General features: G+C 38.0%; 1 protein-coding gene across 5 annotated transcripts in view; it reads left to right on the forward strand.

Annotated features, from left to right (window-relative positions):
- The window catches only part of LOC121079132, a 242,263-nt gene extending 236,475 nt beyond the window's left edge, over nt 1-5,788 (forward strand). For 4 of the 5 annotated variants that reach the window (XR_005824915.1, XR_005824901.1, XM_040576020.1 and 1 more), the window contains one exon: nt 1,733-3,277. The gene's annotated coding sequence lies outside the window, so the exon portion shown is untranslated. Of the gene's footprint in view, nt 1-1,732; nt 3,278-4,271 lie in introns of those variants that run through there. The other variant, XR_005824907.1, reaches the window with a different exon arrangement.
- Nucleotides 5,789-17,312: the final 11,524 nt, after the last annotated feature.

The raw sequence follows: 17,312 nt of genomic DNA on the forward strand, positions 1-17,312 counted from the left end.
TACCACCACAGAGTAAATAACATACATGTACATACACCAGTGTAGCTCAAATGTGCATTTTCAGTATTTCGTACCGTAGTGCGTGTGCATTGCCATTGTTCTCTCACAGTGCTCCCTCGGACTCAAACAGCTTTTTTTTTTCTTTTTTTTTTTCCCTCCCAATTAAAAAGTCTAAAAAAAAAAAAAAAAAAAAAACCTTAGTCCAGTTAAATACCTACTGAAGTCCAGGAACTTATGATTTCGGCACAGTGAATGGTGATTCAGCCCCTGGCAGTGTTTTGGCTATGAGACAATTCCTACTTATAAAGAGCACAATGAGGGTGGGGGGAAGATAGCATTAATTTTGAGGAAGATTAATATTAGTCTTTTTAATGATCATGATTTTCAGAAGAAAAGAACCCTTATAGCTATTGAGAGCTGTTGTGTCCTTCCCACTAGTATTTATGCAAGCAAAGGAAAAAATGAAGAAGGCGTAGAATAAACTCCTAAGTCTGTTCAAGAATTACTGGCATTATTTCTCTCTACATCACGTGTGAGCCTGGGTTGCCTGCTATTCCTGAGGCAGAGGATCGAGGATGAAAGTCTGTGTGTCAGAGCCTGTTTTCACAACTGCATTTGGAGATCTGTCTTATTGATTAGGAAAAAAAGGGGGTGGGAATAGGAGTGTGAGGTGAGGGGAGGACCGACTGACTACTGGCTTATTGCAGCTCAAGACATTTTCTTCCGGAAAGATGTCAAACAACTGAGACACAGCAACAGAGGAAGTAGAAAGGTGGAAAAATAAGAAGAGGGACCCTTTGGAAGAAATGAAGGCATTCCTTATGAGAGCCTTGAGGCTTTTTTTTTTTTCTTCTAACATCTGACCCACAAGGGCTAGAGTGACAGCGTCATGCAAATGCTGCAGTCCAGCAGGTCTGAGAGGGTGGATGCTAGAGAGTGAGTTAATGTTAATGATGAGTGCAGTGAAAATACCAGCCGATACCACCCCCTCCACACACAACCGCTCTGAGTCAGCATCCGCTGCTTTGCCTTGCCTTTTTGTGCGTGCGCGCGTGTGTGTGTGCATGTGCGCGCGCATGTGTATGTGTGTGTGTGCGTGTGTTGGTGACCGTGTGTGTGCATGGGAGGTAAAGCCAGTCAGTCAGTGAGAAGCAAAGGTACGTTTGAGAGCAACTAAAATCTGACTGATTTCCATCTTCAGAGCATCAGATGTATTCCCTAAAGAGGATGGGTCTATGCGATGGGGGTGGTATAATTATGTTAATGTCATATTTATAGAGGGGAGAGATTTTTCATTCTAATTATTGATTTGAAAGCTGTGGTCAAAATTGTTTGTTAAATCATGATCAGCTTGAAAGAAAGAAATGGAATGAAATCTAGGGACTGCTATACATATATATATATATTCTCATATATATATTTTGTTTCGTTTAACTATTTTATGTCTGAGGCATAAGTGATTGAATGGTGCACAGTGACAAAGGAACGGCTCTTATGTAACGTTGCATTCTATCATCTACTGAAATATTTTAAATAAGTCAAAATGTTCTGAAATTTGAAGTAGCCTTCTGGAGGGGAGGGTGAAGGGCAGGGGTGGGGGTGGGGGGCACTGGCAAATCTTTTCTTCAGCAGTGCTCTCTGTGCAGCTTTCTTGTAAATGGATGATTCACCTGTTCGACCAGCAGAGATTCTAATTCTTCCCCCCCCTTCTTCTCTTTTTTCCTTTTTAAAGCTGAACGGCTTCCCGAAGAGCACTGAGTTTTCTATACCAGATTCTGCTCCAGTGGCTAGGACCTTTATGGCTGCTGTTTCTTTTGCTCTGGGCTCTGATGGAGGAAAAAATAATAATAATAACACCGTGGATCCCGTCCCTAAAGTAGAAATTTTCTTTTTCTTTCTGCAAACAAGGCTAAAGATCGGAGGAGAATGAATGCGAAAGTAATTCGGGATTGTGGTCATGCCATTAAAAGTGTTCGGCTTCAGAACGAAATTATTTGGGAAATCCTATCATTTCTTCTTACTGTATCGACAGTATTTGAAAGTTGTGTGTGCTTTGAGTAATTTGGTACAAGTGACAACAATCTCTGCATGTCAGTGTTTTCTACAGTTTATGGAGCGAAAGCTCGTTTTGACATTGGAAAGGAAGAAGCTTTTGCTAGCAGTCTGTAGAAGGATTAAATGTTGAACGTGGGGAAGAGCAAAAAGTAAATACATGCCCAGAGGTTATCCTTGCATTGAGAAGGGGTTTAAAGTACTGTGTAACCCAGGGCCCACCTGAACAGGAGGACTGAAAGTATAATGGGGAAATATATCAATTAGAAACTCCTTAACATGCATTTAATCCTTCTTTACGGCATTAAGGGAAATAAAATAAAATTGCTACTGTATGAATCTGCTGGAAGAAGCACATTTTAACCCATTTTTAGATGCTTCCTTCCGAGGCATTATAATATGGCTACTTGTGTGTCAAGGCAGTGAAGATTTTTGCTGTGTTTTGATTTTGCTTTTCAAAAGTTATAGACTGTACTCTAAGAAAAGTCTGTTCAGTCAGCTGATACATTGTCTTGAATGTATGTATGTGTCTTGCCTGCTTATTTGATCTTTTCTGCCCCCTACTTGAAACTGTGGTATGTTTATTTGGGTGGGAGGAGGGGTTGTTGATTGGGGGGGTTGTTTCTTGTTTTGATTTGTTTTTGTTTGGTTTGGTTTGGTTTGGTTGTGTTTTCTTTTTTCTTTTCTTTCCTTTTTTTTTTTCTACAATAGCAGTGAAAGTTTTGCTGACAGCGATTATGACTACTAAACAATTCAGATTATTGGAAGACGAATTCTACTGGATCATATCAGACTTTTCCTAGTCCCTGAGACCCTAACTTGTGAGGTTTTTTAGCAACAATCACAAGTCAGGCTCTTGGGACCTAGGCGGAGGGGAACCAGCAGCTTTGGACTATGATTGTTTCTCTGCAGAATTTAGAGAACCAAAGAAGCTTTCCCTGTCTGGAAGGGAAAAATGAAAACATACCTTTGTTAATAGACTGGAAAATATACAAAATGTGAAGCAGCAGATCTGTTCCTAAAAAAAAAAAAGAACCTGTTATACATTGTGCAACTTTAGTGTGTTACATATTTATGTTTAGAAAACTGGACCAGATCCCATGTAATATTAGTATTAAAATTTAACCTGAATGCCAGTTTGTACCTCCAAAAACAAAAAACCAAACAAGCAAAACCCACCAGATACTGAAATATACAAAAGGCTTTTAACCATATTATTATTATAGACAATACTGGTAGATAATTACCACAAAGTATATTTTCAGCTGTATTGTTACAGCATTTAATTAACTTTTAAAACATAGAACACACTGATGCTTGAGGCCTAGAAACATTCATTCTATTGTTGTCTGAGAAATGATTTCAGTCTACAGGAGAACTATTGCTAAGCCTTTCCTGTAATATGGGACAAAGATTGTTTTATAGTTAGTTGCCATTATTTTTCTTTGTCTGAGTGAGAACACAATATCAAACTTAAAATATTGTCTCAATTTACATTTTAATCTGATAGAGAACATTGGTGTAAAAATCATACTACAGCATTAAGATGATTTTGCAAACAGAATCACATTCTGTGTACCTGTTAAATTTAAACAGAGCTGGCAGTACTCTGAGAACCAGACTCAACTTCTAACCTCTTCATCATTTTGCATTTTTTTCCCCACTGGCAAAAACTGTGAGTTTTAGGTACTTACACTGACTTTGCATATGAAGATTTACAAGCGCATTAGTTATTCTGCGCTGTTCATTAGTCTTGAACTTCTGATTTACAATGCATAATTTGATTTGTATTTCTTAATATTTTATACGTGGGTTAGTTCTGATTCATTTTTCTCTGTTTCTTGTGTCTAAACCAAGATGCTGCAGGACCTTGTTGATAGATCAGACTTCCCTGAGACAAAGGCTTCACACAGACCAGGCATCTAAACTATTTGTTCATTTTAGAAGTGGTATTTTGGCTGCAGTGTTTTTTTCCCACTTGTGTGGGAGGAATTATGTTTTATTGTAAGCATCAATACTATTGTTAAAATAAACTGTTCTTATCTGCTAGTATAATACTTTTTCTTGTTGTCTTGTTTTCTTAAGAGACAGAAACTGTGCTGTACACGTTTTCCAAGTTGCTCAAGATATAATTAGTGTTTAAGTAGTCATAAAAATATTGTCTTGCCAATTATAATGATGATACAGTTCCTGTAAATATGCAATTCTTTTCTTCATAGCCATCAATTCCACATACTCAGAACAGTGAAAAGAGCTACTTGCAAATGTTCAGACATAGAGGTAATTTAATTTTTTTTTAAACACAGATGCGTTATTGAACATCATTGACATCTATTCAGGCAATATTAAAAAAGTAGACCTCAATCTGTATATGAAAAAACTAATTCACACAGCTAGGTGCTACACCGTTGAAGTAGTTCAGTAGCAACTGACATGTATTATGTATAATAGTCTTCTGTACTGAAAACAGTATATTGAAGGTACTGATCAGGTGAACATGTACTCTGTTCATTCAAGCTATATAATGAGATAAACATATATTGTGTATAGGTATATGCATGTTGGTATACAATTTAAATTACGCATAGTATTTATAAAAATAAAATCGTAACAGATTTAATCAGATATACAATGCAGATGTCTGTACACATGAAAGACTTTTGATTGCATTTATGTTTGAGTCAGCAAAATTTACCTGAATGCAGATGGTTCACATTCGGTATTCATTTTGCTTTTAGTACTGTACGTACAATGAAGGTGAAACTGTAGTGCGAAATGTCTGCCTCTGTCAGAAGCTAACAATCTGAAGATTTCAAGTATTTTTTGCTCTGCAGTGAGAGTGAGAATAAAATGAGCCATGATAAACCCCTATCTGGCTTATTGGGTGCTACAGCAAAAGCTGTGAATATGCAGTACTGCCTTTGCATTACTGCTTGAACTGGGATAGCTCTGGTGGCTCTTCTCTGCCCATAGTACTCACTGCTGCCCCTTGCCATAGAGATTAAGAAGTTGGTACGGTGCCTTCCTTTTTCTCTCCTCCCTCTTCTTCCCCAGTTTCAACACAGCAAAACCACCTCTGGTGCACATTAAACTCCTTGTGGTGGGGCAGAGGCGGATGGAGGGGGGGAGAAGCCCAGCCTCTGCTCAAGCAGAATTCCCACCAAGATCAACAAGACATTTCCCCAATTTCCCCATCCTGGGACTATGTGACAATGTCTGCAGATACCACGCAGAAAGCAGTCTTATTTATGCTGTGACAGTATACGAAAGCTGTCTCTATTAGTGCAAATAAATAGAAAGCATCTTTGGTATACTATGCATAGATATATGTACAGAATTTCAATATACTCTCATTTCTATATGACTTTTTGTTCTTCCAGTACAAAATGCTTCTAAATGCTATTTAATATGTGATTTCAGAGTAATCAGCTTGTGCTACAACAAAAACAAAAAAACAAAACACAAGCTCTTGCAAAGGAGAGAGAGAGAGTGAAAATGATGTGTGGTGCATACAAAAAAGGAATGATATTAACAATTCTATGAATTCCTAGTTGGTAGACCAGACTGAGCCAGACGCATATATTAACGGCTGTCTGCTGCTGATGTGAGCCTGCTCAATGCGGTGGAAATGAAGGATCACCTAGTCTCTGACACTAGCTTATTTGTACGTTTTAATTTTAAAAAGGAAAATCACTGTTTTACGTAAACATCTTAACCCCTGCATGATTTTCTTTCTTTTTTCCTCCCTCATATTGTTTGCTAATTTACTGTCAACTTAAAGTGCTGTTTAGCTACAGCCCAACAAAACATCAGTCAAAAAGGAGAGGGAAGTATTAGCTTCTCTTTTGTCTGCCATGTACAACTGGGTTATTATTATGATAATTGTCTAGTTTAATTTTTAGTCTTCATGAGAGATGCAACAATTTTCAAGAGCTTCATTTCTGAAGCATTTTAAGTTTTAAGAAGATACCATTTCATTTTAAACCTAAACCAAAAAAATGCTTTACAGACCAAGCTAGGGTGATTTGATCAATACCTTTCTTTAACCTGAAAGTCTTTAGTGCCTTAATGTAGTATTACATATATGGGACAGGATTTCTATTCAAACCATGTAAACACTAGGAACCATTAATATAGTGTTGAAGACTGTTACATGAGTCAGGAGAATTCCAATCCAAGTTAATTGCTGTTGGAATTAGAGGAACAAATATTTTACTCAAAGTTGTATAACAAGAATCTACAGTTACCACATTTCAGAGCATTGCTCTACTCACTTGATGAAAAATGTCAATTTTTCATCAAAGTTTATTCATTTTCATCAAAGTTCATTCAAAGTTTTTTCAATCAAAGTTTAACAAAAGATGTTATACATTTCCATGGGTAATGAAAATCGGCACATTCACGATTAGCTAACACAATGTTTTCAGCGTGTTAATAAGCAGTGCAGCAAAAAATTTCTGTAGGCAGTAAAAGTAGCCATAATTTTGATTTGCCCATATGATGATTGTGCTCAATTCCTGACTGGATACTTAATTTCACACTGAAATGCAGTCATCTCCTCTAAGGAACTGTCTGTAGTCCACAAAAAATAAAAAATAAAATAAAAAAGAGAGAGAGAGATACGCTGTCTGAGCTCTACAGCTAGCTAGGTAGTCAGACAGATATACGTAACAAAAATATCTGGAATCCTATAAAAATGCCATCTGAAACTATCACTCACAGAATAGAATAAATTTATTTTATGTTCAAGTATTTTTGTCCAATGTATTTGAGACATTCATCACCTTGTTAAATTTTTTCCTTGTTTGATATTTATAATAGGCATCTTCAAAGTTTGTTGATTGTTGAATGCTGCATCACTCCATTCCCAAGCACCACCAGCTATTCTTACCTGATAGATTATATTCTTATCAGCATCTAGCTGTATTAATTTGTGTGCAAAGCTATGTTTTACTTACAGTGCCTGAGTAACAACAGGTGGATGGACTATGGACGTGTGTGAGAGTAAGTGAACATAAGATTGTTAAGACCAACACTGATAAAGTTATTTTATCTTTATAAACATTTTTAACCTAATAAGCAGGTATTAAAATTAATCACAAAATCATCCAGTTGATTATACACTAAAGTTTATCTGGTAGGCTTTCAGGATTGCTATCTTTACTCCTGTTCTTGATTATTTAGGCATTAAGGATTAGTCTGTAAATGCATGATAAACTAGATACAGTAATGATCACTTGAACAATACAAGTATCCTACAGGGAAAAAGGCAGATAATATTCTGTATTTTTCTTCTACTTGTGAGTGGTTACAGCTGGGCTGTGATTCTCTGCAAGGGGCATATTTATTTCAATGGCCAAGCAAACCAATGAGGTTGTGCTGAGCAGTTTAGGGCTGGTAATTTTGGCTATGGTTTTGGGTGGGTTTCTTCCACCACCACCATCCCCACCCCCAGCCTCTTTTCTTGGATGTGTGCGTGTTGTGCATGGGAAGGTATGAAGGAAAAACAGCTATTCAGCAGAGACGTGTCCCACCCCTTTAATTAAGGTTTTCCTGGACTGTAAAAACACTGGTAATGTGTAAATCCCATTTGGTGGTGTTTTTTATTTTTGTTTTTGTTTTGTTTTGTTTTTAATTTATTTTAACAGAATCTGAAGTATTATATTAAGAAACCACAGCATTGAAATGCATATGAAAATAGTTCCACTAGTAAGTCACTGGATACTGAAAGGGTTGGATGGCATCGGCACAGAGCCAACTGGAAGATATATTTTTTTTTCCATTTAATTCCTTTCACCTAGTAGGCTCCTTAAGCATTAGGCAGAACCCAGTATGTGGCTAAGTTATTGCTCTAGCGTTCACACAAAAAGCACAGTCTTAGCATTTGTAAATTTTCTTCAGGGAGGTTTCTAATCTAGACAGCATTTGCGTTTGGGGATTACACCACAGTCTGTTCCCCACCACCTCCCCCTCTAACATGTAGCCCTTTCAACTTCTTCAAAGAAGTGGCGAAAAGTAGGTTCTTTTATTAATAGCAGAAAACAAACCGACTGCTGGACTTCCGTGGCAGAGCTCACATAATGCGGCAGGGTGGGAACTGTAACAAAGAATGCTTGAATGCACTAAACGTATAGTGAAACCCCATTTACATTCACTGATGGAGCTTAAAGTACAATAAATGAGAAGTTTAAAGTAGGAATAAGCAGGACCATGAAAAGACTTCAGTGAAGGTAGATACTTCTTGAAAAGTTTAGCACAGGATTTAATTTCCAACTCAAGCCTTTCCTAGCAGAATGCATTTCTTCATAATACATCCCTTTACTCAAAGCATCTCCACCAGATGAAGGTAAATCAGATGAAGAGAGTATCTTCAGTGCATAGAAAAGTAGATTGTGTTTATCCGATTTATATACTGATTTCCACACAAGTGAGACAGTTAGCAGTGGACCAGTCTTCATGGTTCACTGTCTATTCTTCTGCACTCTCTCTCCTCTACAAAGTGCCTTTGATGTGAAAGAAACAAGTTTGTGCCTGGAAATAAGTTTGATTGTGAGATCCTCCTGTGAATTCTAGTTTTACTTCTAAAATTTATGTATACATGTTGGTATATGTACACAGTAGAACTAGATGAGTTCATTGTTTTTTCTGCCAAAGATTATTCTGGGGGATAGAATGACAATATTACTAATTAAAGGCCATTACATTATACTGCTGTCACGTCTCACCTTCTCTTCATGTCCACTACTTTATTCAACTCTGCTTTAGACCCTCCACAGCTCCAGTGTAAGGCCCTACAAGATGCCAGCTTCATTCTCCCGAGTTTGAATTAGTCACGCTTTCACTTCTTACCTTTATGTGTCTCTGCAATAATTCTCCCCAAACATGAAAAACACATAAATTGGCCCTACCTGTAACTTTTTGCAGAATCTGCATCCCCTCCCTCAGCCCTGTTAAGAAACAAACAGTTGTCAGAGATGATATATTAGGTTACTAGTTGTAGCAGGCTGCTAGTGCCACCCAGTGACCCCGATCCTGCTGGGGAGCTGGGCAGCACCTCATCCTCTCTATGGGCCCCAAATGGCACCACCATCAGCAGTGAGCTGGCCTGCCGTGTAAAATGGCGGGGGCAGCCATTTTGTGGTCAGCTTCACAGCTTTTCATGCAGGTGGAGGGTTCATCTCTGTGTTAGGAAGATTTCTCACAAGGCTGAATTTCTCACAGTGCTTACAGTTTCTTCTAATGTATTTATATACACACTGGAGTACTTGGTAACTTAGTTTGTCTGTTAGTTTTTAGATAAACGCAGGCTATCTTTTAGATAAACATAGGAGATGATGCTGTTCTGGCGTTTATTATGTCAGCAAAATACTTTGGATATTAGTTCTCAAATGCATGCCTCATACTGAAATAGAGAAATATGGACAAAATATTGATGTTTTAGAAGTCATTGGGGCACACAGTTCTAAAAATAATAAATAAATAAATAAAAAGGATGAATATTTGAAAGCAAGACTGGTTACCAGTGTAATGCTGGAAACCTCTCCCACTGACTCACAGGGTTAGATTTCTTGTGGGTGTTGCCAGTATCTGGCTATTGCACTTTGGTAGGCTTTTATGAGTTAATAAATTCCAAAGACTGCAGTTTGGCTTTCTAAAATTTGGTGATCATTCCTTAAATGCTAGTGGGAAATCAAAATTACTACATGCAATAACTAAAACTTTTTAAAACCCTTCAAATGTTTCCAAACTGCAGCCTACGTGCTCTTCTTTTCTACACCAATGGCTGAAGATTCATAGTTACTTCCTGGCACCCAACATGAATGTGAACTATTCACTTCAACTCTGTTTCAGCGAGTGAACCTTTGCTTTCCTTCCCTGACACACTGGGTGTGCAGACCCTGGAGTCTTTTGCACGGGGACTGCTACTCACTAACTGTGGTGGAACATAGACTTTGGTTATAGCTCTGAGGCTGCAGTGTAACGCAGTTATGATAGTGAAGCATTCAGTGGTCTGTGTGCTATTTTTTTTTCTCTGTGTGTTTGCACCAACTTATAGCTGTGCCTGGGAAGACAGAGGTGCACATTTAAACAAACCAGATCTCTTATCCCAATATTAGTCTAGTCTCTGTTGAGACTCTTCAACTTTTTTTTTCCCCCCCTAGATTAATAACTTTAAATGCTCCCAATGCTTTGCTACAGTAGCTAGTAAAACAACAACAAAAACGTAGCAGCTCAAACGAGTCACTGGGGTCAGCATTTTTCTAAAAATTAGTCTTACATGTGTCTTAATTCTATATTATTTGGCTATGGCCAAAAAATCCTTCCCTGACATCCAGCTCAGATTATGAAGTGACAGCAGACCTTAATATCTGTGTCAGTCTTTTCAGTAGACTCTCCTGCACTGTTGCAAAATTTGTACCTCAATACGATCCCATATCCCCTCTGCTTCTAGGTACCATTTGCAGTTCACTGCACCATGAAACATGGTACTGCACAAGGCTTGCACCTTAAATGCACTAAGCAAAGAAGAGAGTCAGACATCTCCTACTTCTTTCCTCCTTTTTTTTTTTTTTTTTTTTTACCTTGCTCTCCTTCCATATGTCTCCCACACATAGCAGAAATATCATATGTCTACTGCCAAGGCAAACTCAATCATCTAGTCTGACTTCCTCCATAAAATATGCCAAAGCATTCACCAAGCAACTCCCACATCAACACCAACAATTTCTGTTTGGTTAACATGTATATTTTAGGATTCAGGATGGCAAAGAATCCATAACCATCCCAGTAGTCCGTTACACCACTAATAAAAACTTAGGCTTTGTTTCTAATTGGAAATTGTTTAGTGTCAGCTTCCAGCTACTGATTTATTTATTAATTTTTCTTCTTGATAATTTAAATTGTCATTTGCTATCATCTCTTCACTTTTTCATTGCTAAATTAATGAGATTGTCTTCAGTTCCTTACTGAAGATGGCTTTTTGGATAGATCAGATCATGTTACTATCTCTTTTTTGTAAACCCTTTCCAAATTGTCAATATCCTCTGCACATACTAATACCAGGACCAGACACCCAATGTTAGGAATAGTATTATTACGTGTGCTAGTAATTCTTCTTTTCTTTTGCTTGACTTACTTACTCATATATCTTGTTTATTTTCTCATTCACTCCACTATACTGAGGCCACAAGTGTAGCTGAAGATAAAGAGAGAAATAGATTTGAAAAAAGCTTGTCTGAGCTACTGGAGGTGCTTAATTCCAGTTGAAATTAGTAGGAGTTTAGCACCTAAACTGTTAGGTAATTCTGTTACCTTTATGTAAGCAAAACTTTATGTCAAGGGGACAACTAACAGAATTAGCTCATCAATGTTTGATTAAATAATAGCCAGGTAACTTTCAACCTCCATTATTCTATGTATTGAATAAATTGCGTTTAGTTTCAAAAGGAAATGACAACAGGTGTACTCTTCTTACTATTTGAAAACTTACTTGGTTCAAGCATTTTCTTACTTCTAGTATACTCAAGTTACAGAAATAGATTGTACAGATGGATTAAAACATACCCATGTGCTGAAACCAGGCAATCAGTCTCACATTTTACAGGTATTCATCCAAAGAGCTAAGACATAGTTAGCTAGAGGATTATTTTTAATGTGTTTCTTCCAAGTTCTGTAACCAACTCCCTTCACAATGTTTATTTGTCTGATCTCAGTAAATCTTCAAGCCTACATGTTTTATCATTTCTCTGTCAAGGCTTTGGGAAGGAGAGGTGTGGGAAGGTTGATCCTTAGATAAGCAATCCAAGTTGGTTAAGAAAAAAGATGGCTGTTATCTGTAGCCTTTCCAGACATAGCAGCACAGTCCCAGACAGTCACCTGAGTATTATTGTTTTGTCTCTACTATAAATCACAATCTGGTAATGGCCAAGGCTGACACCTTGACATTTTCAAGAAGAGTAAAAGACCTGATTTGAATGGAAATCAATTTCATTTCACAAATCTTGGGATACTACTCCAAACCTCATCTTGTTCTTTTTTGTGTCTTATGCAGAATTTCCATGATCTCGATAAAGGATTAGTTGTGTTTTACAATGACTTTCATTTCCAACATACAGTTTAGGATTATTGAAATATGTGTGCATAAGCAGTGCATCATGGGACCTGTTTCTATGTAGGCGTGGGAAGGAAACTCACTTTTCTGACAGCCTGTTGAAGGTGGTGGGCACAGCTCCCTTGGGTGATGGTGCAACCTGGAATACCTTAACCTTTTACCACCTCCACAGGTAGTAGGTAGCTTGCACTCAGATGGAAGTAAAGGAATGCCTCAGAGTGTGTGATCTCGTGTCCCTTTTCCTGTGGAAGTGAATGTATATGGGGTGGATTACCCAAAACTGCTCCTAAGAAGTAGCAGTACTGGTACCCCAGGACTTCCTGTTGTGCAATGAATCTTCATGCATGTAATTGCCTCTCTGCACCCAAAATGCCCCAGGATTTCTAAAAATCTCTATGTTTTTTATTATTTGAATACAGTAAAAGACACTACACAAGAATGGAATTTCTTTTTCTTTTTCTTTTTCTTTTTCTTTTTCTTTTTCTTTTTCTTTTTCTTTTTCTTTTTCTTTTTTCTTTTTCTTTTTCTTTTTCATTTCTATTTCTTTTTCATTTCCTTTTCCTTTCCCTTTCCCTTTCCCTTTCCCTTTCCCTTTTCCTTTTCCTTTTCCTTTTCCTTTTCCTTTTCCTTTTCCTTTTCCTTTTCCTTTTCCTTTTCCTTTTCCTTTTCCTTTTCCTTTTCCTTTCTTTTTTATTATTTTTATTTTTATTTTTTTTTGTCCCAATCTGTAAGAACACATTGTAATGGCAAAATATCCCCATTCAATGAGGAAAAGGAATGAGCTGTGCAATTCTAGCACCCATAATACCATTGAACTAACAAATGTAAGTAAATACTATCCAAAACCTGCCTTCATCCAACTGTCTGATATATAACACAACAGGTCTTTCAGAGGAAGGCTGGCTGTGGGAGCAGATCCATTGTGTCCCAGACTAGGTGGTGCACATAGCTTCTGTCCCAGCTGAAGGCTTTGAGGAAGCACCAGACCTCCAGTGACTGAAGGTCCAAAGATGACCCTGAAAGATTCTTTCCAATTGTTGCATGAGGAAATATCACACTTTGCAAAATGTCCATTTTCTCATTCAGCAAAACAAAACAACCTGGAGGACACTTTGATTAAAAAATAAATAAAAAATGGGAGGAACATGGCATGATGTAATACACATATGATAAACTAAGCCAACTGAACCTAAATTTGCCAACAGATGCATTCCTGAGGTAAGCTGAACAAGGAAAAACATCCTTAGCTTACAGAAGATTTAAAATGTCTGATGGTCATTCCATGTTTAAGCCCCTTGAACAGAATAGTATGAAACATATAGATGTATATAGCAACAGGTATGAAATCAAAGGCAAGGCTTTTTCTTTCATTCTGTCTTTCTTGCCTGCTGCAAAATACTCATGAAAAACCCATAAGAACCTCATTAAATCCATGCATGTATACCACAGACCTAGTGCATCAAATGACTTTCAAAGGCCATAGATATGTGATGTCTAGACACTGTCCATTGGTTTTATCTCAGCACATCTTAAGAAGCAGCAAAGCAGAGGGTGCTGGTGTGGAAAGAAATGTTAACAATCTAGCAAATTGCTAGCGTCTAGCCCAGATTTTTTTCTCTCTGACAATAGCCACTAGCACATTCCCAGGTAAAAAGATAGGATCAGGACAAGCATAGTGATATTGCTCTGCTGTGTTTTCCTGTCCCCTGGAGACTGTAATCCAGAGACTAATAAGTGGTACCAACCCTTTTAAGAGCCCTTGGCAGACTTTTTTCCTTTCTTCTATGCATTTGTTTAATTATGTCTGCTTTATTTGCATCAAGCCTTTTGGTACCTTAATAATAGTATCTTTTCTTGATTACAAATATCTCCATGTTCTGCAGATACATTTGTGACCGAAGGGGACTGAGAAAGTGTTGGAGCCTTCTGTAAGTAGTTTGCATAGACTTTCAATACACTACCCCTCTATGCAGCCTGCATTGTTATGCCCACTTAAATTGTTTTCTCTGTTTTCTTAACAGGTAGGATTTGTAATGTGCCGTTACATGACAGATTTTACCTGGGGACAGTGTTTTTTTTCTGATACATACAGCTTATTGGCAAACTTTTCCAGCCACACACTGTTCTGTACAATGAGAGATTTAAGGTAGATTACATGAGAACTGTGATATTTGGTGCTGTGATGTTCTCATGACTGTTTTTATCAGTGCAAATGATGTCCTGGAAGACAAAGGCTTCTTGCAGCCTTTTAGTTTCCATAAAGAAATTCTTTGGTCTTGGGAAACTCCAAGGGAGCTTTTGTCATTGGCTTCAGTTGCTAAGATATCATGAAATGTAAACGTTCTGAAGAGTGGCCACCATTCTTACAAGGCACTTACTTAAACTATTTCCACTCCCCCAAAGCTCCATACCACAAGGTTGATCCTTTCTTACTTACATATCCCCAGATTACAGGGGGGACAGTGCAATGCACACTGGCAGGCATTTCACACCATAGCAGCCCTTGTCAGAACATCATACCTTACAGAGTCACAGATTTTCAAGAACAAGGGGAAAAGTTTGCAATGACGCCTGTATCAAAGTTGAATGCTAGCTTTGGAAAGGATTTTATATCATCTATATTAACAGACTGAAAGGCTCTATTTAGATTTAAGAAAAGAAATACAACATTTAGCTGCAAACTGCAACAAAAACAGAAACAAATCAAGGAGCCTCACTGTATATCATTTAACATGATGCAAAACTATCCTGGCATATTTTTAATGAAACATGAGTTTAAATATTAACTGCTTAGCTTAAACAGAGATTTTAGCTTTTGATATAGCAGCTTGATTGGGTGATTTGTGTAGACTATACATGTACTTTTTAGAGTAACCATAGCATCACAATTTGTAAACTGTGATTTTATTCAAGACTGTCTGAAGTAATCAACACACCCCATTTTTAAGGTAGTCATTGAGTTCTCGTTCCAAAATCAAAATTTAATATCTAGTAATAAGTGCTGATTTTAGGAGGATTAGATCAAGTAAAGCTACTCTGCTGTATAATGCCTGTTCATTAGGACATACTATAACATAGTTGATGAGGCCAATCAAAATGGGCTCATATGGTTACGTGATATTTCTCTCAGACCTGACAGCATAGTAAAAATGTTTGAATTTAACATGAGTTCAGTGCTGTGCTGAGCAATCTAAGTAAGAAAATACAGCACAGCCCATATAAAACTCATCCAGCTCACCCACGACAGACTAGGCCAGTTCTCCATTGCTATCTCCTTTGCCTAGTCATTTATACTGTGCACAATAAGGGTGGCACTTTTCTCCCATTTGACACTGGGATGTTTAACTACACAATGCAGTAGAAAAGCAGCTGACTGCTTACCAGTCAGCTCAGAAAACAAAGAAGCTTTTGGTTGAGGTAGCCCCTGTGCCCAGCACACCCTTCTAACTGGGCTGTGCTGCTGGTGGTCAGTGCAGTGCCAAGCCTAGGCTGCCAGACCCTCTGGAGAGGCCCAGGGCATCAGTCAGCTCAGGGCTGCCTTCATCCTTGGAGCACAGGGAGCACCTTTGCCTCTGCCTGCCGTGTGTGTCCTGGGGGGCTTGTGTCACATATTAGAAGTAGTGAAACTTACTTGTCCTAATGATAATGACTGCTAAAGTTAGTACTTGGGATATCAGAGGAGCCATACGTCATTTGAAATGCTCAGAAAATACAGAGAATCCATAGGTTTCTCATGCTCTTTGCCCTAGGGTGTCCTACTGGTGCCGCTCCAAAAGGCCCCAAGTCCACAGGGTCTGTGTGACATATCTACCAGCCTCACTAGATGTCTTAGGGCACTTTAGGGTATCTACAATGACAATAGACACCTACACATAGGAAACTGAGTCCTGTCCCATCCAATTGGGCTTCCGTGAATTTCACAAACTAATTACTTTTTTTCAGAAAGATGCATCTCCCTTAAAATATTTCAGTGTGACTACCACAGCCCATTTCATTTTTGGAGTTTATATTTTCTGCGGAAGTGGTCTAAAAACTCAGCATAGTGAAATCTGTCAATGGATGCTTGTATGTAGCTCAGATTTATGTAAGCTGGAATTTCATAAACAGATGCAAATCCAGAATTTCACCACTGTCACTGCTGTAATGGTCAGATCCTCATTCCTTTTCCTTTTTTTTTTTTTTTTTCTTTTTTTTTTTTTTACTTCATTTTTTTTAAGTTGATTTTGAAAGGTAGATCAGCCTCTAACATTTCTACCATGACAAAATTGTGCTCTCCTTTTCATTAATTGGTCTTTTCCTGCTGTTTTCTACAAACATCAGAAGATCAACTGAGGCACACGTTTGGATTTCAGATGTGTAAATGAATACTGTGTCAGTACTCTACCCCTCTCATAGCTGCAATGAGCAGTTTAAAGTGTACAGTCTAGGGATTTGTTAGTGATAAACATGCCTCTAACATCACAGATGAGGATGTTTGCTTCCTCTCCAGAAACATCTCCAGTTGTAATAATGGACACGTCTGAAGTACAGCTAATAAAGGCGGCTCCATTATGTAGTGGTACCACAAACCCGCTCTGGGGCTCTCCTTTGCCTCAGCCCCTGTGTGAGTCTGTCTTTCCTCAGCAAATCACTGTAATTGAGAGGGAAAGGGCAGTTCACAGTTTTTGGAAGTACTATTTCAGACTGTCTGCAGGCTCAGACGGGAAACAAATGCATTTGAGTAGCAATGTCAATTTTTTCTTTCTTATTCCATGGATGAAGCCAGGGTATTTTGTGTTTTGCTTCTTTAAATGGAAGCAGAACTATCTGGGAGATAGTTATTTGTAGTAAAGATTCAGGAGCATTGTTAGAAAATTTATCTCAAAAATGAGTTATCAGTTTCCTGATTTTGCTGCTTGAACAATGAATATCAGTGCCTTAAAGCCAATTTCCAGCAGCTACAGAAGACTTCTAAAATCCTTTACACAATTTGAAGAGACTCAGCACATTCTCAGACCGGTTGAAAAGCATGCTACTAGCATTTCAGAAATACAGAGTTCAACTGAAGAAAAGCACAAGGTCATTTATATTTCCAGCGATGAAAATGAGGCCACATTCATGAACAGCATAAGCAAGCTTAGGTCCTCTGACTTTAGCAGACCTCTCTTAC

The sequence above is a fragment of the Cygnus olor genome, chromosome 1, assembly GCF_009769625.2.
Source record: "Cygnus olor isolate bCygOlo1 chromosome 1, bCygOlo1.pri.v2, whole genome shotgun sequence".
NCBI lineage: Eukaryota > Metazoa > Chordata > Aves > Anseriformes > Anatidae > Cygnus > Cygnus olor.